Here is a 22,739-nt window from a genome sequence, read left to right on the forward strand (position 1 = left end):
TAGCCTCCACAGTCCTCCAGACGCCTATTACTCCCTCCCCTCATATCGCCCTGTTCCACATCTAACCCCGGGATGTCCCGACACAGAAAACATATGTCCTAGGGCATATCCTCATCGCTGCTCGGGCCAATTAGGCACAGCAATGGAAACAACCCCCCCCCCCTTCCCTCCTAAAGTTATCCTGAAGACTAACCACCATTATCTTATGGAAACCAATGCCCTACCCCTCCCCTCCAGACCTCCCCCCCACACTCCCGCTGGCTGCCTTGGTTTATATACACCTCGGAGGGTAATGGTGCTGGTCACCTACCACCTGATACTACTCCGATTTCGCCACAATTCAATCTGATTGAACCTCCGGATGCCTTCCCAGTTCAAAGTCAGCCCCGCAGCCCTGCTCCCACCACCTCCTATAACTTAGAGTCCACTATTTCTGGGCTATAGGGCAGCATTGTATAGTAAAAGTCAATGTTTGTGTTGTATTGTTTGTATTTATGCCTTTAATGTGGATCACTCTGCGCAGTGATATGTTATGATTTATGTCTGATTTGTAATCCCTCTTATGTTTGCTATCCATGCCCCCTCCCCCCCCCTCCCTCCCTGGAATGCCCCTTTTTCTTTTTTGTACCCCATATAAATTTTCTGCACCAATAAAAATCTATTGATGGAAAAAAAAGACTTACCACACTGTTTCGGCCCAATTCCAACTGCTTTTGGCAGCTAAACAGTGTTGAGCCTCTTTAGTAGTTTAATTTGAGACCACCTGCTAATATTATGTCCTGTAGGTCTTTTTACATTACCAACACATGATTTTTTTCAGTAAGCCAATATAGTTAGGAACCTTTTTTATTAGCTTACCTGGTTATAGAAGTAGAAGAGGGCAAAAAAGTGCCTGAATCTCACCTCCAGCCATAGCACATTGGATACGCCCAATCTCGTCCGATCTTGGAAGCTAAGCAGTGTTGGGCCTGGTTAGTACTTGGGTGGGAGACCACATGGGAACACCAGGTACTGTAGGTTTTTTTCCATTACTGGCAAATTGTTTTTATTCTCTAGCTATTTAAATTGGAAACTTTTTATTTTTATTGCCAATACAGACATTTGGGAGAGGTCAAACAGACACAATAGCCATCACCTAAAAACTTACCACACTGTTTAGACCCAATTCCAACTGCTTTTGGCAGCTAAACAGTGTTGAGCCTCTTTAGTAGTTTAATTTGAGACCACCTGCTAATATCATGTCCTGTAGGTCTTTTTACATTACCAACACATGATTTTTTTCTGTAAGCCAAAACAGTTAGGAAACTTTTTTATTAGCTTACCTGGTTATAGAAGTAGAAGAGGGCAAAAAAGTGCCTGAATCTCACCTCCAGCCATAGCACATTGGATACGCCCAATCTCGTCCGATCTTGGAAGCTAAGCAGTGTTGGGCCTGGTTAGTACTTGGGTGGGAGACCACATGGGAACACCAGGTACTGTAGGTTTTTTTCCATTACTGGCAAATTGTTTTTATTCTCTAGCTATTTAAATTGGAAACTTTTTATTTTTATTGCCAATACAGACATTTGGGAGAGGTCAAACAGACACAATAGCCATCACCTAAAAACTTACCACACTGTTTCGGCCCAATTCCAACTGCTTTTGGCAGCTAAACAGTGTTGAGCCTCTATAGTAGTTTAATTTGAGACCACCTGCTAATATCATGTCCTGTAGGTCTTTTTACATTACCAACACATGATTTTTTTCTGTAAGCCAAAACAGTTAGGAAACTTTTTTATTAGCTTACCTGGTTATAGAAGTAGAAGAGGGCAAAAAAGTGCCTGTATCCCACCTACAGCCATACCACATTAGATACGCCCAATCTCGTCCGATCTTGGAAGCTAAGCAGTGTTGGGCCTGCTTAGTACTTGGGTGGGAGACCACATGGGAACACCAGGTGCTGTAGGTTATTTCCCATTACTGGCAAATTGTTTTTATTCTCTAGCTATTTAAATTGGAAACTTTTTCTTTTTATTGCCAATACAGACATTTGGGAGAGGTCAAACAGACACAATAGCCATCACCTAAAGACTTACCACACTGTTTCGGCCCAATTCCAACTGCTTTTGGCAGCTAAACAGTGTTGAGCCTCTTTAGTAGTTTAATTTGAGACCACCTGCTTATATTATGTCCTGTAGGTCTTTTTACATTACCAACATATGATTTTTTTCAGTAAGCCAAAACAGTTAGGAAACTTTTTTATTACCTTACCTGGTTATAGAAGTAGAAGAGGGCAAAAAAGTGCCTGTGTCTCACCTACAGCCATACCACATTGGATACGCCCCCAATCTCGTCTGATCTTGGAAGCTAAGCAGTGTTGGGCCTGGTTAGTACTTGGGTGGGAGACCACAACAGGAACGCCATGTGCTGTAGGTATTTTCTCATTACTGGCAAATTGTTTTTATTCACTAGCTATTTAAATTGGAAACTTTTTATTTTTATTGCCAATACAGACATTTGGGAGAGGTCAAACAGACACAATAGCAATCACCTAAAAACTTACCACACTGTTTAGGCCCAATTCCAACTGCTTTTGGCAGCTAAACATTGTTGAGCCTCTTTAGTAGTTTAATTTGAGACCACCTGCTTATATCATGTCTTGTAGGTCTTTTTACATTACCAACACATGATTTTTTTTCAGTAAGCCAAAACAGTTAGGAAACTTTTTTATTAGCTTACCTGGTTATAGAAGTAGAAGAGGGCAAAAAAGTGCCTGAATCTCACCTCCAGCCATAACACATTGGATACGCCCAATCTCGTCCGATCTTGGAAGCTAAGCAGTGTTGGGCCTGGTTAGTACTTGGGTGGGAGACCACATGGGAACACCAGGTACTGTAGGTTTTTTTCCATTACTGGCAAATTGTTTTTATTCTCTAGCTATTTAAATTGGAAACTTTTTATTTTTATTGCCAATACAGACATTTGGGAGAGGTCAAACAGACACAATAGCCATCACCTAAAAACTTACCACACTGTTTAGGCCCAATTCCAACTGCTTTTGGCAGCTAAACAGTGTTGAGCCTCTTTAGTAGTTTAATTTGAGACCACCTGCTAATATCATGTCCTGTAGGTCTTTTTACATTACCAACACATGATTTTTTTCTGTAAGCCAAAACAGTTAGGAAACTTTTTTATTAGCTTACCTGGTTATAGAAGTAGAAGAGGGCAAAAAAGTGCCTGTATCCCACCTACAGCCATACCACATTAGATACGCCCAATCTCGTCCGATCTTGGAAGCTAAGCAGTGTTGGGCCTGCTTAGTACTTGGGTGGGAGACCACATGGGAACACCAGGTGCTGTAGGTTATTTCCCATTACTGGCAAATTGTTTTTATTCTCTAGCTATTTAAATTGGAAACTTTTTCTTTTTATTGCCAATACAGACATTTGGGAGAGGTCAAACAGACACAATAGCCATCACCTAAAGACTTACCACACTGTTTCGGCCCAATTCCAACTGCATTTGGCAGCTAAACAGTGTTGAGCCTCTTTAGTAGTTTAATTTGAGACCACCTGCTTATATCATGTCTTGTAGGTCTTTTTACATTACCAACACATGATTTTTTTTCAGTAAGCCAAAACAGTTAGGAAACTTTTTTATTAGCTTACCTGGTTATAGAAGTAGAAGAGGGCAAAAAAGTGCCTGAATCTCACCTACAGCCATAGCACATTGGATATGCCCAATCTCGTCCGATCTTGGAAGTTAAGCAGTGTTGGGCCTGGTTAGTACTTGGGTGGGAGACCACATGGGAACTCCAGGTGCTGTAGGTTTTTTCCCATTACTGGCAAATTGTTTTTATTCTCTAGCTATTTAAATTGGAAACTTTTTCTTTTTATTGCCAATACAGACATTTGGGAGAGGTCAAACAGACACAATAGCCATAACCTAAAAACTTACCACACTGTTTAGGCCCAATTCCAACTGCTTTTGGCAGCTAAACATTGTTGAGCCTCTTTAGTAGTTTAATTTTAGACCACCTGCTTATATCATGTCCTGTAGGTCTTTTTACATTACCAACACATGATTTTTTTTCAGTAAGCCAAAACAGTTAGGAAACCTTTTTATTAGCTTACCTGGTTATAGAAGTAGAAGGGGGCAAAAAAGTGCCTGTATCTCACCTACAGCCATACCACATTGGATACGCCCAATCTCGTCCGATCTTCAAAGCTAAGCAGTGTTGTGCCTGGTTAGTACTTGGGTGGGAGACCACATGGGAACACCAGGTGCTGTAGGTTTTTTCCCATTACTGGCAAATTGTTTTTATTCTCTAGCTATTTAAATTGGAAACTTTTTCTTTTTATTGCCAGTACAGAAATTTGGGAGAGGGCAAACAGACACAATAGCCATCACCTAAAGACTTACCACACTGTTTCGGCCCAATTCCAACTGCTTTTGGCAGCTAAACAGTGTTGCGCCTCTTTAGTAGTTTGATTTGAGACCACCTGCTAATATCATGTCCTGTAGTTTTTTTTTACATTACCAACACATAATTTTTTTCTGTAAGCCAAAACAGTTAGGAAACTTTTATATTAGCTTACCTGGTTATAGAAGTAGAAGAGGGCAAAAAAGTGCATGTATCCCACCTACAGCCATACCACATTGGATACGCCTGATCTTGGAAGCTAAGCAGTGTTGGGCCTGGTTAGTACTTGGGTGGGAGACCACAACAGGAACACCATGTGCTGTAGGTATTTTCTCATTACTGGCAAATTGTTTTTATTCACTAGCTATTTAAATTGGAAACTTTTTATTTTTATTGCCAATACAGACATTTGGGAGAGGTCAAACAGACACAATAGCAATCACCTAAAAACTTACCACACTGTTTAGGCCCAATTCCAACTGCTTTTGGCAGCTAAACATTGTTGAGCCTCTTTAGTAGTTTAATTTGAGACCACCTGCTTATATCATGTCTTGTAGGTCTTTTTACATTACCAACACATGATTTTTTTTCAGTAAGCCAAAACAGTTAGGAAACTTTTTTATTAGCTTACCTGGTTATAGAAGTAGAAGAGGGCAAAAAAGTGCCTGTATTTCACCTACTGCCATACCACATTGGATACACCCAATCTTGTCTGATCTTGGAAGCTAAGCAGTGTTGGGCCTGGTTAGTACTTAGGTGGGATTCCACATGGGAACACCAGGTGCTGTAGGTTTTTTCCCATTACTGGCAAATTGTTTTTATTCTCTAGCTATTTAAATTGGAAACTTTGGTACTTGTGAGTTATCCGGGCGTCCGATTTTTAAATCGGGTCGGATCGGGACATCGCATCGCATCGCATGCGACCATCGGATGCGATGCGATGCGATGCGATGACCCGATTTTTCCATAGGAATCAATGTTAAAATGGACTGAGTCCATTTTAACATGGAATTCAATGGGAAAAAGGGGTCCTTTTCATACCCCTACTATCCAAGTGGGCATGGAGTTGGATATAAACCTGTGGCGAGCGTAGCGAGCCACCGAGCCCGAAGCGTGGCGAGCCCCGCGAGGGGACACGGAATACCGTTCGCTCGCCACGCTTCGGGCTCGGTGGCTCGCTACGCTCGCCACAGGTTTATATCCAACTCCATGCCCACTTGGATAGTAGGGGTATGAAAAGGACCCCTTTTTCCCATTGAATTCCATGTTAAAATGGACTCAGTCCATTTTAACATTGATTCCTATGGAAAAATCGGGTCATCGCATCCGATGGTCGCATGCGATGCGATGCGATGCGATGCGATATCGCATCGCATCTGATTGTATGCCTTAACTTAAGGCATACAATCAAAAAATCGGACGCCCAGCTAACTCACAAGTACCGAAACTTTTTCTTTTTATTGCCAATACAGACATTTGGGAGAGGTCAAACAGACACAATAGCCATCACCTAAAAACTTACCACACTGTTCAGGCCCAATTCCAACTGCTTTTGGCAGCTCAACATTGTTGAGCCTCTTTAGTAGTTTAAATTGAGACCACCAGCTTATATCATGTCCTGTAGGTCTTTTTACATTACCAACACATGATTTTTTTTCAGTAAGCCAATATAGTTAGGAACCTTTTTTATTAGCTTACCTGGTTATAGAAGTAGAAGAGGGCAAAAAAGTGCCTGTATTTCACCTACTGCCATACCACATTGGATACACCCAATCTTTTCTGATCTTGGAAGCTAAGCAGTGTTGGGCCTGGTTACTACTTAGGTGGGATTCCACATGGGAACACCAGGTGCTGTAGGTTTTTTCCCATTACTGGCAAATTGTTTTTATTCTCTAGCTATTTAAATTGGAAACTTTTTCTTTTTATTGCCAATACAGACATTTGGGAGAGGTCAAACAGACACAATAGCCATCACCTAAAAACTTACCACACTGTTCAGGCCCAATTCCAACTGCTTTTGGCAGCTCAACATTGTTGAGCCTCTTTAGTAGTTTAATTTGAGACCACCAGCTTATATCATGTCCTGTAGGTCTTTTTACATTACCAACACATGATTTTTTTCAGTAAGCCAAAACAGTTAGGAAACTTTATTATTAGCTTACCTGGTAATAGAAGTAGAAGGGGGCAAAAAAGTGCCTGAATCTCACCTACAGCCATAGCACATTGGATACGCCCAATCTTGTCTGTTCTTTAAAGCTAAGCAGTGATGGGCCTGGTTAGTACTTGGGTAGGAGACCACATGGGAACACCAGGTGCTGTATGTTTTTTTCCCATTACTGGCAAATTGTTTTTATTCTCTAGCTATTTAAATTGGAAACTTTTTTTTTATTGCCGGTACAGGCATTTGGGAGAGGTCAAACAGACACAATAGCCATCACCTAAAAACTTATCACACTGTTTAGGCCCAATTCCAACTGCTTTTGGCAGCTAAACAGTGTTGCGCCTCTTTAGTAGTTTAATTTGAGACCACCTGCTAATATCATGTCCTGTAGTTTTTTTTTACATTACCAACACATGATTTTTTTCTGTAAGCCAAAACAGTTAGGAAACTTTTATATTAGCTTACCTGGTTATAGAAGTAGAAGAGGGCAAAAAAGTGCATGTATCCCACCTACAGCCATACCACATTGGATACGCCCAATCTCGTCCGATCTTGGAAGCTAAGCAGTGTTGGGACTGGTTAGTACTAAGGTGGGAGACCACATGGGAACACCAGGTGCCGTAGGTTTTTTCCCATTACTGGCAAATTGTTTTTATTCTCTAGCTATTTAAATTGGAAACTTTTTCTTTTTATTGCCAATACAGACATTTGGGAGAGGTCAAACAGACACAATAGCCATCACCTAAAGACTTACCACACTGTTTAGGCCCAATTCCAACTGCTTTTGGCAGCTAAACAGTGTTGAGCCTCTTTAGTAGTTTAATTTGAGACCACCTGCTAATATCATGTCCTGTAGGTCTTTTTACATTACCAACACCTGATTTTTTTCAGTAAGCCAATACAGTTAGGAACCTTTTTTATTAGCTTACCTGGTTATAGAAGTAGAAGAGGGCAAAAAAGTGCCTGTATTTCACCTACTGCCATACCACATTGGATACACCCAATCTTTTCTGATCTTGGAAGCTAAGCAGTGTTGGGCCTGGTTAGTACTTAGGTGGGATTCCACATGGGAACACCAGGTGCTGTAGGTTTTTTCCCATTACTGGCAAATTGTTTTTATTCTCTAGCTATTTAAATTGGAAACTTTTTCTTTTTATTGCCAATACAGACATTTGGGAGAGGTCAAACAGACACAATAGCCATCACCTAAAAACTTACCACACTGTTCAGGCCCAATTCCAACTGCTTTTGGCAGCTCAACATTGTTGAGCCTCTTTAGTAGTTTAATTTGAGACCACCAGCTTATATCATGTCCTGTAGGTCTTTTTACATTACCAACACATGATTTTTTTCAGTAAGCCAAAACAGTTAGGAAACTTTATTATTAGCTTTCCTGGTAATAGAAGTAGAAGGGGGCAAAAAAGTGCCTGAATCTCACCTACAGCCATAGCACATTGGATACGCCCAATCTTGTCTGTTCTTTAAAGCTAAGCAGTGATGGGCCTGCTTAGTACTTGGGTAGGAGACCACATGGGAACACCAGGTGCTGTATGTTTTTTTCCCATTACTGGCAAATTGTTTTTATTCTCTAGCTATTTAAATTGGAAACTTTTTTTTTATTGCCGGTACAGGCATTTGGGAGAGGTCAAACAGACACAATAGCCATCACCTAAAAACTTATCACACTGTTTAGGCCCAATTCCAACTGCTTTTGGCAGCTAAACAGTGTTGCGCCTCTTTAGTAGTTTAATTTGAGACCACCTGCTAATATCATGTCCTGTAGTTTTTTTTTACATTACCAACACATGATTTTTTTCTGTAAGCCAAAACAGTTAGGAAACTTTTATATTAGCTTACCTGGTTATAGAAGTAGAAGAGGGCAAAAAAGTGCATGTATCCCACCTACAGCCATACCACATTGGATACGCCCAATCTCGTCCGATCTTGGAAGCTAAGCAGTGTTGGGACTGGTTAGTACTAAGGTGGGAGACCACATGGGAACACCAGGTGCCGTAGGTTTTTTCCCATTACTGGCAAATTGTTTTTATTCTCTAGCTATTTAAATTGGAAACTTTTTCTTTTTATTGCCAATACAGACATTTGGGAGAGGTCAAACAGACACAATAGCCATCACCTAAAGACTTACCACACTGTTTAGGCCCAATTCCAACTGCTTTTGGCAGCTAAACAGTGTTGAGCCTCTTTAGTAGTTTAATTTGAGACCACCTGCTAATATCATGTCCTGTAGGTCTTTTTACATTACCAACACCTGATTTTTTTCAGTAAGCCAATACAGTTAGGAAACTTTTTTATTAGCTTACCTGGTTATAGAAGTAGAAGAGGGCAAAATAGTGCCTGTATCTTACCTACTGCCATACCACATTGGATACGCCCAATCTCGTCTGATCTTGGAAGCTAAGCAGTGTTGGGCCTGGTTAGTACTTGGGTGGGAGACCACATGGGAACACCAGGTGCTGTAGGTTTTTTCCCATTACTGGCAAATTGTTTTTATTCTCTAGCTATTTAAATTGGTAACTTTTTTTTTATTGCCAGTACAGACATTTGGGAGAGGTCAAACAGACACAATAGCCATCACCTAAAAACTTATCACACTGTTTAGGCCCAATTCCAACTGCTTTTGGCAGCTAAACAGTGTTGCGCCTCTTTAGTAGTTTAATTTGAGACCACCTGCTAATATTATGTCCTGTAGGTCTTTTTACATTACCAACATATGATTTTTTTCAGTAAGCCAATATAGTCAGGAACCTTTTTTATTAGCTTACCTGGTTATAGAAGTAGAAGAGGGCAAAAAAGTGCCTGTATCTCACCTACAGCCATACCACTTTGGATGCACCCAATCTCGTCCGATCTTGGAAGCTAAGCAGTGTTGGGCCTGGTTAGTGCTTGGGTGGGAGACCACATGGGAACACCAGGTGCTGTAGGTTTTTTCCCATTACTGGCAAATTGTTTTTATTCTCTAGCTATTTAAATTGGAAACTTTTTCTTTTTATTGCCAATACAGACATTTGGGAGAGGTCAAACAGACACAATAGCCATCACCTAAAGACTTACCACACTGTTTAGGCCCAATTCCAACTGCTTTTGGCAGCTAAACAGTGTTGAGCCTCTTTAGTAGTTTAATTTGAGACCACCTGCTAATATCATGTCCTGTAGGTCTTTTTACATTACCAACACCTGATTTTTTTCAGTAAGCCAATACAGTTAGGAAACTTTTTTATTAGCTTACCTGGTTATAGAAGTAGAAGAGGGCAAAAAAGTGCCTGTATCTCACTTACAGCCATATCACTTTGGATACGCCCAATCTCGTCTGATCTTGGAAGCTAAACAGTGTTGGGCCTGGTTAGTACTTGGGTGGGAGACCACATGGGAACACCAGGTGCTGTAGGTTTTTTCCCATTACTGGCAAATTGTTTTTATTCTCTAGCTATTTAAATTGGAAACTTTTTCTTTTTATTGCCAATACAGACATTTGGGAGAGGTCAAACAGACACAATAGCCATCACCTAAAGACTTACCACACTGTTTAGGCCCAATTCCAACTGCTTTTGGCAGCTAAACAGTGTTGAGCCTCTTTAGTAGTTTAATTTGAGACAACCTGCTAATATCATGTCCTGTAGGTCTTTTTACATTACCAACACCTGATTTTTTTCAGTAAGCCAATACAGTTAGGAAACTTTTTTATTAGCTTACCTGGTTATAGAAGTAGAAGAGGGCAAAAAAGTGCCTGTATCTCACTTGCAGCCATATCACTTTGGATACGCCCAATCTCGTCTGATCTTGGAAGCTAAACAGTGTTGGGCCTGGTTAGTACTTGGGTGGGAGACCACATGGGAACACCAGGTGCTGTAGGTTTTTTCCCATTACTGGCAAATTGTTTTTATTCTCTAGCTATTTAAATTGGAAACTTTTTTTTTATTGCCAGTATAGACATTTGGGAGAGGTCAAACAGACACAATAGCCATCACCTAAAGACTTACCACACTGTTTAGGCCCAATTCCAACTGCTTTTGGCAGCTAAACAGTGTTGAGCCTCTTTTTTTTTTAACTTCTTTATTTTTTTTATTAAATTTTGCAAAAAGAGATACACATTTACTTACAATGCAAACATACAATTCATACATTTTCTCATACATTTGATACAGAAATAGCCATATGCCACAAACAAAAAAAAATAACAATGGATATTAACCGTTTTTTCGACAGCTATAATCTACTGTATCCGCTCCCCAAAAATTTCAATTCCTATCCATACATTATTTCTGTATCCTACACTTCGCAATAAAATCAGGCACACACACAGCAACACTACACGTCCAGTACTGATCTCATTATACCCCTATTTCTTTTTTTTTTTTTTTTTTCCTTTGTCTAATTGCCATTGTTTATTCCTTCTCCTGTAGCATGACCATTTTCGATAACTTTATAGAACATGTTCGGAAACCTTCTCTCCTTTTTCTCCCCTTTCCTTTTTTCCTTTTCTTTTCCCTTCCCTTCCCTTCTCCTCCATCTACCCCTTCGCTTTCACTTTGGATTATACAGACTTGATACTACTTAATAACGAGAGTGATCATTCTTTTCTTTTATCATTCAAAAGTGCATTTATATCTTCCTCTTATATTCTATAGATGATTGCTTCTCAGTTTCATCCCCCTCCATTCCCACCCTCAATCCGAGTGCCCTTCTAATCATTACTCCACATACCCCCTTTAATCCCTAACTTACCCCCCTCCCTATTACCCACCCTACCCTACCCTCCCTACCCATTCCCCCACACTCCCTAATCCTGAATCTATTTCCTCAAAACCGCCCACCCTATTCTTTTCTCACATCCCCCCCCACCCCCCCCCTCCCGCTTCCCTAGTGCCTGCTCCTAAAAAAAAAAAAAAAAAAAGTGACAAATCCCTTACCCTTTCCCTCCACTCAGTGTTCAGGTATGGATCATATTAATAGATCACTTCATCAACCATCTGTGCCATATTTTATAAAATTTATTTATTGTGTTTCTATTATTGTAAAGGTGCTTCTCATGTGATACCGTATAATCCATCAATGCCTTCCATTTCTCATACTCCGGAGCTTCCTTTGCCATCCATGTTCTGGCTATTATGACTTTGGCTATTGCACAGGAATTCATGACGAACACCCTATCCTCCCATTTTGTTACACTAGCAGTATTAATGTTTATCAAACAACATCCAGGCGTGAGACTGTTCTCGTTTATCCCCAAGTTCACCAGGGTATTTTTTACTCTATCCCAAAACCCCTGTACTGCGCAGCATTCCCATATCAAATGATAGAATGTCCCAACAGCGTTATTACATTTTGGACAATTGTCCGAGGTTCTTCCCCCGAATTTCACCAACTTCACCGCAGTTAAATACACTCTATGTAGTATATACAATTGGACTTGATGTACCCTAATTGAATTTGTACACTGATAGACTGCTGACAATGCACTATCCCATTCTGTATCCTCCATAGGACCAATATCTTCCTCCCATTTTTCCCTCAATTGTGGAAGGCTACCTTCATTCTTCTCCCTCATAAGCTGACTATAGATTTTAGCAATTTTACAGTCACTATTACCTGCCATTAATTTTTAACTGGGGAAATCCCAAATTCCGGGGGGTTGCCTCTAAATTGTATATACAGGGCCCTCCTCAGTTGGATGTATCTAAAAAATTGTGTTGAGGGGACATTATATTCTTCCTGAAGCTGAGTAAAGGGCTTTAAATCTTTATTCACAAATAATTGACTAACCGTTGTAATACTATATGGTCCCCACACCTTATCGACCTGGAGTGCTTTTAACCCGGCTAGCCTACTGAAATCATTTAAAGGGTGATCTACCTCCATTTTTTTAAATTTCAAGATTTTATTTGCTTCTTTCCAGACTCTCATCGCCTGCGTAACCGCTGGGGGGTCCTGTTTGCTCGTTTGTCCCGTTATTAATTTTTGCATAGGAGTATTTTCCTTTCTCTCTGATTTAATCATTTTCATTATCCTACTGTTTTCCTCATCTCCAGTCCTCCACCCAGCTAAAGCTCTTATTTGCCCTGATAAATAATACATTTTAAGGTCTGGAAGGGACATTCCCCCTTCCTCCCTCTTCCTCATTAAGGTTTGGAGCTTTATTCTTGGACGCGAGTTGTTCCATACAAAAGAAGAGAACAGACTGTTTACTTTCCTAAAGAATGCATCCCCTATATAACAGGGAGAATGCTGCATTATATAAAGGAACTTGGGTAGTATTGACATCTTCAAGAGATTTACTCTTCCTACCGTTGTCAGTGGTAGTCTAGCCCATTGTTTTAATTTTACAGCCAGGTGTGCCATCAAAGGTTCCAGGTTTAGCCCCGCAAATTCTCTTGGGTCCCGTGCTATCCAAACTCCCAGGTATTTAAAGGTATTGACATATTTGAGGGGTAAGTTAGGGGGCAGTTTTTCTATGGTCCCAGGGTTTATCGGGAGAACACAAGATTTCCCCCAATTCACCCTGAATCCAGAGTGGTCACCAAAGTTCTCAATTTCTTCCAGGGCCACAGGTATTGCCTTGGCTCCGTCAGCCAAAAATATTAATAGGTCGTCGGCATACAAGGACACCACCTCCGTGCTGTCTCTTGTGCCGAACCCCACCAGCTCAGGATGGTTACGCAAGAAGCAAGCCAAAGGCTCTATCGCCAGCGCAAAGAGGCTGGGGGACAGGGGACACCCCTGTCTAGTTCCTCTATACAGGGGAAAAGGCTGAGAAATACTCCCATTGATTGCCATCCTGGCTTTAGGATCCACGTACATTAGCTGCACCCATTTAATAAAGCCTGGACCCAGCCCAAACGCCCTCATAACCGCCCAGAGGTAGTGCCACTCGACCGTGTCAAAAGCTTTGACCGCATCGAGCGACACCACCACTGGGCACGGATCCTGTTCTCTGGGAATCTGCAGATGTACAAAGAGTTTACGCAAGTTCAGAGAAGTTGATTTTCCTGGCATAAAGCCCGTCTGATCACTATGCACGATTTCTGCAATGTAACGGTTCAGTCTTGTTGCGAGGACCTTGGCCAAAATTTTAGCTTCAACCGAAATTAATGATATTGGACGGTAGGATTCCACTAACATGGGGTTTTTACCTTCTTTTAAGATCACTACTATCTTTGCCTCCTGCATAGACGCAGGGAGCTTATCTTCTTCAAAGCTGTAATTAAGTGTCTCCAATAACATTGGGGCCAATACCTCCGCATATTTCTTATAAATCTCCCCAGGTATACCGTCCAGACTAGGAGCTTTGCCATTTGGCAGGGAGTTAATTGCCTCTTTAATCTCCTGTAGTGTTATTAAGGCATCCAAATCCTTTTTGCCCTCGGCAGATATCGTAGGGAGATTTATATTCTTAATAAAGTTAACAGTATCTACTGGGTTATGAAGTGGGCTAGATTCATAAGTTTTTGCAAAATAATCTCTGAAGACATTTAATATATCCCCCCCTTCGTCGACCAATTTCCCCGAGGCGTCCACTATTCTCGTGATTGTTGTTAAGGGGCTATCGGCCTGCGCGAGATACGCCAAAAACCTCCCAGATCTATCCGAGCTAGTATAAGTTGTAAATGAGTTATATCGTAGCCTTCTAACGTTTTCTTCCTTTAGCCCATCTAACCACTCCCCCTGAGCTATTAACCATGCATTTTTATTATCTTCTGTGGTATTACCCAAATACACTATCTCCAGCTCTCTACATTTTTTTTCTAATTCAGTTAGTTTACTCCTACCTTTCCTTTTTACACCGCTGATTTCTTTCTTTAGTAACCCTCTTAAATATGCCTTAAAGGCATCCCATACCACATACAAGGGAGCTGAGCCCTTGTTTATTTCCCAGAACTCAAGCCATTTCTCCTTCAATCCATCCAAAATATCTATTTTCTCCAGCCACCTGGTGTCAAATCTCCAAAAAACAGTGCCCACTTCTTTATCATTGTTCAAATCCAACATTATTGGAGAATGGTCTGATATCCCTCTTGTTAAATATTCAACAGTTTTAACTCTGGTCATTAATCTTCTAGAGACCAGTGCCAGGTCGATCCTTGAGAAAGAGTGATATGAAGCGGAGAAGCATGAGAACTGCTTATCTCCTGGATGTTTTTCTCTCCATGCTTCTACCCAGCCTAAATTTTGTATATATGAGTCAAAGCCTCCATTCCCTCTACCCGTCCCCACCGATGATCTGCTCCACCTATCCAGGTGTATATCCATAATGTTGTTAAAATCTCCAATGCAGATCACCGGTAGGTCCGGGGAGACGGAAATGAAGTCCACTGCTTCGGACATTATGTCATAAGAAAACGGGGGGGGGGGGACATACACTGCTAGTAAATACAATTGTAAAGAGTGAACCACACATTCCAAAAATATATAGCGACCCAATACATCAATTTTGACTCTGTTCATGACAAAGGGAAGAGATCTCTTAATCAGAATCGATACACCCCTTGATCCTGTGGAGAAGGGGGCATGAAAAGTCTGGCCAACCCACGTTTTTTTAAGTGATTTTAATTTATTGCCCACTAAATGGGTTTCTACCAGGCATGTGATGTCAGGATTGTATTGTTTTACCTGGTTCATGATCAGAGATCTCTTTATCTTGTCATTTGCACCTCTAATATTCCATGCAAGTATTTTCACCATATTTACGCTTTTTTTTTTATTTTCCTCCTCCTATAATTTCTTTTCAGCACTGGACACATACACACACTTAACATATAACTACCCACCCCCCCTCCCCCCCCACCCCCCACCCTGTATACCATCCCCTTTTGTGGCATACCTATTCCCTTACCCTCTACCCTTCCTTCTGTTTGGGCTCTAATTCCAGACCACCATCGTGCGTTGAGCTCCCTGGAGTTTTAGTATTATTTTTTCAACTCCGAGCCCGCAAGCTGTTGTGCCCCCGGGACCCATTTATCCACCCATCTCGCGGCCTCTTGTGGGTTGGAAAAGAATATTGTTTCCCCTCTCGCCACCACCCTCAACTTGGCTGGGTACATCATGGAATACTTCAGTTCATGCTCCCGTAGCCTTCGCTTCACTTCTGAGTATTTAGCCCTTTCCTTTTGTACATCGATTGCGAAGTCGGGAAAAATTGAGATCCTTGTCCCATTATGCTCCAGTGGGCCCTTTACTCGTGCTGCCTGCAGAAGATTGTCCCGATCAGAGAAGTGCAGCATTTTTATTATTATTGTACGGGGAGGGGCACCCGGAGGCAAGGGTCTTGAAGGGACTCTGTGTGCTCGCTCAATGGAGAAAAATGGGGTGAAAGTGTCCCTTCCAAGTTTTTCCTTAAACCATTTCTCCATGAACAATAAAGGATTAGCTCCCTCTTCCCGCTCCGGCATACCCACCACCCTTACATTATTTCTTCGACACCTCCCTTCCAGATCTGATATTTTATTTTTCATATCTCGTACTTGGGCGGAGATGCCATCCACTTTTGTTACCAGAACATTATTACTGTCCTCGAGTTTAGAGATACGATCTTCAGCTTCGCTGATTTGACCTTGCACCACCTTTAGATCTTGTCTTAGGCAGGTCACGTCTGTCTGTATGTCCGTTATTTTATCTGTTAATCTCTGCTCGCTTCCCCTAATCGCCTCCAGTACCTGCTGCAGTGTGATATCAGGAGTATCTTGGTGTTCACTGCATTTTACTGGAGTTGAAACAGGAGTACTAGTCGGGGTTTGTGCCCTAGTGGTGGTTTGGGAACGGGAGAATTTTTCCAGCCTGGCTGCGGCTGCTGCGTTGCCTGTCTTACCCATTTTGCTCATAGAATGTTTTTTAGTTTTTATTTTTTTTTAACAGTGTCCAGGACTCTCTCGGGCCGGGGAGTGAACTTACACTTATAAAGGGGCGAGAAAGGCGGCTTTTATTGAGAGTAGTCAGAGCCAAAGATTGAGTCTGAGTTTATCAGCAGTTCCTACTATTTTTTTACTGACTGCTATGAAAAAAGGAATTTCGGGGCAAACAGTTTTCCTTTTCTACCAAGGCCGTTCAGAGGGCAGTATATGAATTATCCACTGTCTTTAATCAACAAAAAGTCACATCAAAAGGGCAAGTCTGTCTTTGACCTGGAGATCCTTAATTTCATACAGTCAGTTATATCCAGTTTAGGCAGATCTCACCTTTATTCACCGTCGGGGTTCTCCCGGGGATCACAGGCTCACCTGGTCTTTTGGAGCCTACAGGAGACACCTTGTGGATAATTGTCAGAAATGCTGGGCTGACCTCAATCCAGCACAGGCCGTCTCTTCACCCAGTCTGCGACCATGGATCACCCCACTGCTGGTTCTGCTGGAGTATGCTGGGCTCTCCTCCTCAGCGTTTGCACAGGCGGCAGGCCGTCTCTTCACCCGGCCCGCAACACTGGCGTACGCCGCTTCTGGCACTCTCCTCTCCTGTGGCTATGCACTCTCAAGGCGTTTCTGGGCTCACCCCCGCAGTCTTGTCTTCGGCGTCCAGCCGTCTCTTCACCCGGCAGGCGCCTCAGACTCGCGTCGGTACCTCGAGCTGCTCCCCCGTATCCGTGACACTGGCGTCCAGCCGCCTCTTCACCCGGCTGGCGCCTCAGGCACTTGTCAGCAGCTCGGGCTTCTCCCCCGTGTCAGCCGCGCTGGCGTCTGTCCGCCTCGTCACCCGGCAGGCGCCACGCAATTGCACCACGTCACCACCTGCGCCCTCACTGCCGGCGTCCAGCGTCTCAGCCTCGCTCTCCACCGCCACAGGATCTCCTCGTAACCGCAGCCCCCAGCAAGAGGACAGAGGGAGGGGAGGTAAGGGACTAAACTTGTGGTTCTCCCGGTGGGCAGCAATCAAACAGGCAGGTCCAGGCTCATATTACATGCAGGATTTTCTCCAGGGAGCTCACCTGCTACCTCCTCACTCCCGCGCTGCCGTGGTCCCGCCCCGCATGTCCCCTAACGGTCTTAACGAGCCTCTTTAGTAGTTTAATTTGAGACCACCTGCTAATATCATGTCCTGTAGGTCTTTTTACATTACCAACACCTGATTTTTTTCTGTAAGCCAAAACAGTTAGGAAACTTTTCTATTAGCTTACCTGGTTATAGAAGTAGAAGAGGGCAAAAAAGTGCCTGTATCCCACCTACAGCCATACCACATTGGATACGCCCAATCTTGTCCGATCTTGGAAGCTAAGCAGTTTTGGGCCTGGTTAGTACTTGGGTGGGAGACCACATGGGAACACCAGGTGCTGTAGGTTTTTTCCCATTACTGGCAAATTGTTTTTATTCTCTAGCTATTTAAATTGGAAACTTTTTCTTTTTATTGCCAATACAGACATTTGGGAGAGGTCAAACAGACACAATAGCCATCACCTAAAGACTTACCACACTGTTTAGGCCCAATTCCAACTGCTTTTGGCAGCTAAACAGTGTTGAGCCTCTTTAGTAGTTTAATTTGAGACCACCTGCTAATATCATGTCCTGTAGGTCTTTTTACATTACCAACACCTGATTTTTTTCAGTAAGCCAATACAGTTAGGAAACTTTTTTATTAGCTTACCTGGTTATAGAAGTAGAAGAGGGCAAAATAGTGCCTGTATCCCACCTACAGCCATACCACATTGGATACGCCCAATCTCGTCTGATCTTGGAAGCTAAGCAGTGTTGGGCCTGGTTAGTACTTGGGTGGGAGACCACATGGGAACACCAGGTGCTGTAGGTTTTTTCCCATTACTGGCAAATTGTTTTTATTCTCTAGCTATTTAAATTGGAAACTTTTTTTTTATTGCCAGTACAGACATTTGGGAGAGGTCAAACAGACACAATAGCCATCACCTAAAGACTTACCACACTGTTTAGGCCCAATTCCAACTGCTTTTGGCAGCTAAACAGTGTTGAGCCTCTTTAGTAGTTTAATTTGAGACCACCTGCTAATATCATGTCCTGTAGGTCTTTTTACATTACCAACACATGATTTTTTTCAGTAAGCAAATACAGTTAGGAAACTTTTTTATTAGCTTACCTGGTTTTAGAAGTAGAAGAGGGCAAAAAAGTGCCTGTATCTCACCTACAGCAATACCACTTTGGATACACCCAATCTCGTCCGATCTTGGAAGCTAAGCAGTGTTGGGCCTGGTTAGTACTTGGGTGGGAGACCACATGGGAACACCAGGTGCTGTAGGTTTTTTCCCATTACTGGCAAATTGTTTTTATTCTCTAGCTATTTAAATTGGAAACTTTTTCTTTTTATTGCCAATACAGACATTTGGGAGAGGTCAAACAGACACAATAGCCATCACCTAAAGACTTACTACACTGTTTAGGCCCAATTCCAACTGCTTTTGGCAGCTAAACAGTGTTGAGCCTCTTTAGTAGTTTAATTTGAGACCACCTGCTAATATCATGTCCTGTAGGTCTTTTTACATTACCAACACATGATTTTTTTCAGTAAGCCGATACAGTTAGGAAACTTTTTTATTAGCTTACCTGGTTTTAGAAGTAGAAGAGGGCAAAAAAGTGCCTGTATCTCACTTACAGCCATATCACTTTGTATACTCCCAATCTCGTCTGATCTTGGAAGCTAAGCAGTGTGGGGCCTGGTTAGTACTTGGGTGGGAGACCACATGGGAACACCAGGTGCTGTAGGTTTTTTCCCATTACTGGCAAATTGTTTTTATTCTCTAGCTATTTAAATTGGAAACTTTTTCTTTTTATTGCCAATACAGACATTTGGGAGAGGTCAAACAGACACAATAGCCATCACCTAAAAACTTACCACACTGTTTAGGCCCAATTCCAACTGTTTTTGGCAGCTAAACAGTGTTGAGCCTCTTTAATAGTTTAATTTGAGAACACCTGCTAATATCATGTCCTGTAGGTCTTTTTACATTACCAACACATGATTTTTTTCTGTAAGCCAAAAAGGTTAGGAAACTTTTTTATTAGCTTACCTGGTTATAGAAGTAGAAGAGGGCAAAAAAGTGCCTGTATCACACCTACAGCCATACCACATTGGATACGCCCAATCTCATCCGATTTGGAAGCTAAGCAGTTTTGGGCCTGGTTAGTACTTGGGTGGGAGACCACATGGGAACACCAGGCGCTGTAGGTTTTTTCCCATTACTGGCAAATTGTTTTTATTCTCTAGCTATTTAAATTGGAAACTTTTTCTTTTTATTGCCAATACAGACATTTGGGAGAGGTCAAACAGACACAATAGCCATCACCTAAAAACTTACCACACTGTTTTGGCCCAATTCCAACTGCTTTTGGCAGCTAAACAGTGTTGAGCCTCTTTAGTAGTTTAATTTGAGACCACCTGCTAATATTATGTCCTGTAGGTCTTTTTACATTACCAACACATGATTTTTTTCAGTAAGCCAAAACAGTTAGGAAACTTTTTTATTACCTTACCTGGTTATAGAAGTAGAAGAGGGCAAAAAAGTGCCTGTGTCTCACCTACAGCCATACCACATTGGATACGCCCAATCTCGTCTGATCTTGGAAGCTAAGCAGTGTTGGGCCTGTTTAGTACTTGGGTGGGAGACCACATAGGAACACCATGTGCTGTAGGTTTTTTCTCATTACTGGCAAATTGTTTTTATTCACTAGCTATTTAAATTGGAAACTTTTTATTTTTATTGCCAATACAGACATTTGGGAGAGGTCAAACAGACACAATAGCCATAGCTAAAAACTTACCACACTGTTTAGGCCCAATTGCAACTGCTTTTGGCAGCTAAACATTGTTGAGCCTCTTTAGTAGTTTAATTTGAGACCACCTGCTTATATCATGTCCTGTAGGTCTTTTTACATTACCAACACATGATTTTTTTTCAATAAGCCAAAACAGTTAGGAAACTTTTTTATTAGCTTACATGGTTATAGAAGTAGAAGAGGGCAAAAAAGTGCCTGTATCCCACCTACATCCATACCACATTGGACACGCCCAATCTCGTCTGATCTTGGAAGCTAAGCAGTGTTGGGCCTGGTTAGTACTTGGGTGGGAGACCACATGGGAACCCCAGGTGCTGTAGGTTTTTTCCCATTACTGGCAAATTGTTTTTATTCTCTAGCTATTTAAATTGGAAACTTTTTATTTTTATTGCCAATACAGACATTTGGGAGAGGTCAAACAGACACAATAGCCATCACCTAAAAACTTACCACACTTTTTAGGCCCAATTCACTCTGATTTTGGCAGCTAAACATTGTTGAGCCTCTTTAGTAGTTTAATTTGAGACCACCTGCTTATATCATGTCCTGTAGGTCTTTTTACATTACCAACACATGATTTTTTTTTTCAGTAAGCCAAAACAGTTAGGAAACTTTTTTATTAGCTTACCTGGTTATAGAAGTAGAAGAGGGCAAAAAAGTGCCTGTATTTCACCTACAGCCATACCACATTGGATACGCCCAATCTCGTCCGATCTTCAAAGCTAAGCAGTGTTGTGCCTGGTTAGTACTTGGGTGGGAGACCACATGGGAACACCAGGTGCTGTAGGTTTTTTCCCATTACTGGCAAATTGTTTTTATTCTCTAGCTATTTAATTTGGAAACTTTTTATTTTTATTGCCAATACAGACATTTGGGAGAGGTCAAACAGACAAAATAGCCATACCTAAAAACTTACCACACTGTTTAGGCCCAATTGCAACTTCTTTTGGCAGCTAAACATTGTTGAGCCTCTTTAGTAGTTTAATTTGAGACCACCTGCTTATATCATGTCCTGTAGGTCTTTTTACATTACCAACACATGATTTTTTTTCAATAAGCCAAAACAGTTAGGAAACTTTTTTATTAGCTTAACTGGTTATAGAAGTAGAAGAGGGCAAAAAAGTGCCTGTATCTCTCCTACAGCCATACCACACTGGATACGCCCAATCTCGTCCGATCTTCAAAGCTAAGCAGTGTTGGGCGTGGTTAGTACTTGGGTGGGAGACCACATGGGAACACCAGGTGCTGTAGGTTTTTTCCCATTACTGGCAAATTGTTTTTATTCTCTAGCTATTTAAATTGGAAACTTTTTCTTTTTATTGCCAATACAGACATTTGGGAGAGGTCAAACAGACACAATAGCCATCACCTAAAGACTTACCACACTGTTTCGGCCCAATTCCAACTGCTTTTGGCAGCTAAACAGTGTTGAGCCTTTTTAATAGTTTAATTTGAGACCACCTGCTAATATTATGTCCTGTAGGTCTTTTTACATTACCAACACATGATTTTTTTCAGTAAGCCAATATAGTTAGGAACCTTTTTTATTAGCTTTCCTGGTTATAGAAGTAGAAGAGGGCAAAAAAGTGCCAATATTTCACCTACAGCCATACCACATTGGATACGCCCAATCTCGTCTGTTCTTTGAAGCTAAGTAGTGATGGGCCTGGTTAGTATTTGGGTGGGAGACCACATGGGAACACCAGTTGCTGTATGTTTTTTCCCATTACTGGCAAATTGTTTTTATTCTCTAGCTATTTAAATTGGAAACTTTTTATTTTTATTGCCAATACAGAAACATTTGGGAGAGGTCAAACAGACACAATAGCCATCACCTAAAAACTTACCACACTGTTTAGGCCCAATTCCAACTGCTTTTGGCAGCTAAACAGTGTTGAGCCTCTTTAGTAGTTTAATTTGAGACCACCTGCTTATATCATGTCCTGTAGGTCTTTTTACATTACCAACACATGATTTTTTTCAGTAAGCCAAAACAGTTAGGAAACTTTTTTATTAGCTTACCTGGTTATAGAAGTAGAAGGGGGCAAAAAATTGCCTGTATCTCACCTACAGCCATACCACATTGGATACGCCCAATCTCGTCTGTTCTTTGAAGCTAAGCAGTGATGGGCCTGGTTAGTACTTGGGTAGCAGACCACATGGAAACGCCAGGTGCTGTATGTTTTTTCCCATTACTGGCAAATTGTTTTTATTCTCTAGCTATTTAAATTGGAAACTTTTTTTTATTGCCAGTACAGACATTTGGGAGAGGTCAAACAGACACAATAGACATCACCTAAAAACTTACCACACTGTTTAGGCCCAATTCCAACTGCTTTTGGCAGCTAAACATTGTTGAGCCTCTTTAGTAGTTTTATTTGAGACCACCTGCTAATATCATGTCCTGTAGGTCTTTTTACATTACCAACACATGATT

The 22,739-nt window shown here is 41.6% G+C and overlaps 24 non-coding genes and 7 pseudogenes across 24 annotated transcripts; all 31 read left to right on the forward strand.

The window, feature by feature from the left end:
• Nucleotides 1–901: 901 nt before the first annotated feature.
• LOC146027443 (5S ribosomal RNA) lies at nucleotides 902–1,020 on the forward strand. Its single transcript, XR_014454845.1, has one exon. It is a non-coding gene; the product is annotated as a 5S ribosomal RNA (ribosomal RNA).
• Nucleotides 1,021–1,365: 345 nt separating this feature from the next.
• Nucleotides 1,366–1,484, forward strand: LOC146027444 (5S ribosomal RNA). The gene has a single exon (XR_014454846.1). It is a non-coding gene; the product is annotated as a 5S ribosomal RNA (ribosomal RNA).
• A 345-nt stretch (nucleotides 1,485–1,829) lies between these two features.
• LOC146033236 (5S ribosomal RNA) lies at nucleotides 1,830–1,948 on the forward strand. Its single transcript, XR_014458646.1, has one exon. It is a non-coding gene; the product is annotated as a 5S ribosomal RNA (ribosomal RNA).
• Nucleotides 1,949–2,293: 345 nt separating this feature from the next.
• Nucleotides 2,294–2,415, forward strand: LOC146029185 (5S ribosomal RNA; annotated as a pseudogene).
• Nucleotides 2,416–2,761: 346 nt separating this feature from the next.
• On the forward strand, nucleotides 2,762–2,880 carry LOC146027531 (5S ribosomal RNA). The gene has a single exon (XR_014454929.1). It is a non-coding gene; the product is annotated as a 5S ribosomal RNA (ribosomal RNA).
• Nucleotides 2,881–3,225: 345 nt separating this feature from the next.
• On the forward strand, nucleotides 3,226–3,344 carry LOC146033237 (5S ribosomal RNA). The gene has a single exon (XR_014458647.1). It is a non-coding gene; the product is annotated as a 5S ribosomal RNA (ribosomal RNA).
• A 346-nt stretch (nucleotides 3,345–3,690) lies between these two features.
• LOC146032704 (5S ribosomal RNA) lies at nucleotides 3,691–3,809 on the forward strand. Its single transcript, XR_014458126.1, has one exon. It is a non-coding gene; the product is annotated as a 5S ribosomal RNA (ribosomal RNA).
• Nucleotides 3,810–4,155: 346 nt separating this feature from the next.
• LOC146027640 (5S ribosomal RNA) lies at nucleotides 4,156–4,274 on the forward strand. Its single transcript, XR_014455030.1, has one exon. It is a non-coding gene; the product is annotated as a 5S ribosomal RNA (ribosomal RNA).
• Nucleotides 4,275–4,620: 346 nt separating this feature from the next.
• LOC146029805 (5S ribosomal RNA) lies at nucleotides 4,621–4,730 on the forward strand (annotated as a pseudogene).
• A 346-nt stretch (nucleotides 4,731–5,076) lies between these two features.
• LOC146034793 (5S ribosomal RNA) lies at nucleotides 5,077–5,195 on the forward strand. The gene has a single exon (XR_014460197.1). It is a non-coding gene; the product is annotated as a 5S ribosomal RNA (ribosomal RNA).
• Nucleotides 5,196–6,143: 948 nt separating this feature from the next.
• On the forward strand, nucleotides 6,144–6,262 carry LOC146028365 (5S ribosomal RNA; annotated as a pseudogene).
• Nucleotides 6,263–6,607: 345 nt separating this feature from the next.
• On the forward strand, nucleotides 6,608–6,726 carry LOC146029628 (5S ribosomal RNA; annotated as a pseudogene).
• A 345-nt stretch (nucleotides 6,727–7,071) lies between these two features.
• LOC146034193 (5S ribosomal RNA) lies at nucleotides 7,072–7,190 on the forward strand. The gene has a single exon (XR_014459599.1). It is a non-coding gene; the product is annotated as a 5S ribosomal RNA (ribosomal RNA).
• Nucleotides 7,191–7,535: 345 nt separating this feature from the next.
• On the forward strand, nucleotides 7,536–7,654 carry LOC146027471 (5S ribosomal RNA). Its single transcript, XR_014454871.1, has one exon. It is a non-coding gene; the product is annotated as a 5S ribosomal RNA (ribosomal RNA).
• A 345-nt stretch (nucleotides 7,655–7,999) lies between these two features.
• Nucleotides 8,000–8,118, forward strand: LOC146029743 (5S ribosomal RNA; annotated as a pseudogene).
• Nucleotides 8,119–8,463: 345 nt separating this feature from the next.
• On the forward strand, nucleotides 8,464–8,582 carry LOC146034194 (5S ribosomal RNA). The gene has a single exon (XR_014459600.1). It is a non-coding gene; the product is annotated as a 5S ribosomal RNA (ribosomal RNA).
• Nucleotides 8,583–8,927: 345 nt separating this feature from the next.
• Nucleotides 8,928–9,046, forward strand: LOC146031364 (5S ribosomal RNA). Its single transcript, XR_014456832.1, has one exon. It is a non-coding gene; the product is annotated as a 5S ribosomal RNA (ribosomal RNA).
• Nucleotides 9,047–9,389: 343 nt separating this feature from the next.
• Nucleotides 9,390–9,508, forward strand: LOC146031542 (5S ribosomal RNA). Its single transcript, XR_014457007.1, has one exon. It is a non-coding gene; the product is annotated as a 5S ribosomal RNA (ribosomal RNA).
• A 345-nt stretch (nucleotides 9,509–9,853) lies between these two features.
• Nucleotides 9,854–9,972, forward strand: LOC146033832 (5S ribosomal RNA). The gene has a single exon (XR_014459241.1). It is a non-coding gene; the product is annotated as a 5S ribosomal RNA (ribosomal RNA).
• Nucleotides 9,973–10,317: 345 nt separating this feature from the next.
• On the forward strand, nucleotides 10,318–10,436 carry LOC146034538 (5S ribosomal RNA). The gene has a single exon (XR_014459942.1). It is a non-coding gene; the product is annotated as a 5S ribosomal RNA (ribosomal RNA).
• Nucleotides 10,437–17,725: 7,289 nt separating this feature from the next.
• Nucleotides 17,726–17,844, forward strand: LOC146033707 (5S ribosomal RNA). Its single transcript, XR_014459115.1, has one exon. It is a non-coding gene; the product is annotated as a 5S ribosomal RNA (ribosomal RNA).
• Nucleotides 17,845–18,189: 345 nt separating this feature from the next.
• LOC146030271 (5S ribosomal RNA) lies at nucleotides 18,190–18,308 on the forward strand. Its single transcript, XR_014455769.1, has one exon. It is a non-coding gene; the product is annotated as a 5S ribosomal RNA (ribosomal RNA).
• Nucleotides 18,309–18,651: 343 nt separating this feature from the next.
• On the forward strand, nucleotides 18,652–18,770 carry LOC146030900 (5S ribosomal RNA). The gene has a single exon (XR_014456382.1). It is a non-coding gene; the product is annotated as a 5S ribosomal RNA (ribosomal RNA).
• Nucleotides 18,771–19,115: 345 nt separating this feature from the next.
• LOC146034343 (5S ribosomal RNA) lies at nucleotides 19,116–19,234 on the forward strand. The gene has a single exon (XR_014459750.1). It is a non-coding gene; the product is annotated as a 5S ribosomal RNA (ribosomal RNA).
• A 345-nt stretch (nucleotides 19,235–19,579) lies between these two features.
• On the forward strand, nucleotides 19,580–19,697 carry LOC146027615 (5S ribosomal RNA). Its single transcript, XR_014455008.1, has one exon. It is a non-coding gene; the product is annotated as a 5S ribosomal RNA (ribosomal RNA).
• Nucleotides 19,698–20,042: 345 nt separating this feature from the next.
• On the forward strand, nucleotides 20,043–20,161 carry LOC146034502 (5S ribosomal RNA). The gene has a single exon (XR_014459907.1). It is a non-coding gene; the product is annotated as a 5S ribosomal RNA (ribosomal RNA).
• A 345-nt stretch (nucleotides 20,162–20,506) lies between these two features.
• LOC146032705 (5S ribosomal RNA) lies at nucleotides 20,507–20,625 on the forward strand. Its single transcript, XR_014458128.1, has one exon. It is a non-coding gene; the product is annotated as a 5S ribosomal RNA (ribosomal RNA).
• Nucleotides 20,626–20,973: 348 nt separating this feature from the next.
• Nucleotides 20,974–21,092, forward strand: LOC146027641 (5S ribosomal RNA). The gene has a single exon (XR_014455031.1). It is a non-coding gene; the product is annotated as a 5S ribosomal RNA (ribosomal RNA).
• Nucleotides 21,093–21,437: 345 nt separating this feature from the next.
• LOC146027659 (5S ribosomal RNA) lies at nucleotides 21,438–21,556 on the forward strand. The gene has a single exon (XR_014455049.1). It is a non-coding gene; the product is annotated as a 5S ribosomal RNA (ribosomal RNA).
• Nucleotides 21,557–21,901: 345 nt separating this feature from the next.
• LOC146029373 (5S ribosomal RNA) lies at nucleotides 21,902–22,020 on the forward strand (annotated as a pseudogene).
• Nucleotides 22,021–22,367: 347 nt separating this feature from the next.
• Nucleotides 22,368–22,486, forward strand: LOC146029501 (5S ribosomal RNA; annotated as a pseudogene).
• The last annotated feature ends 253 nt before the right edge of the window (nucleotides 22,487–22,739 follow it).

This window comes from Crinia signifera, chromosome 8 (genome assembly GCF_055691185.1).
Source record: "Crinia signifera chromosome 8, ASM5569118v1, whole genome shotgun sequence".
In the NCBI taxonomy this organism is placed as follows: domain Eukaryota; kingdom Metazoa; phylum Chordata; class Amphibia; order Anura; family Myobatrachidae; genus Crinia; species Crinia signifera.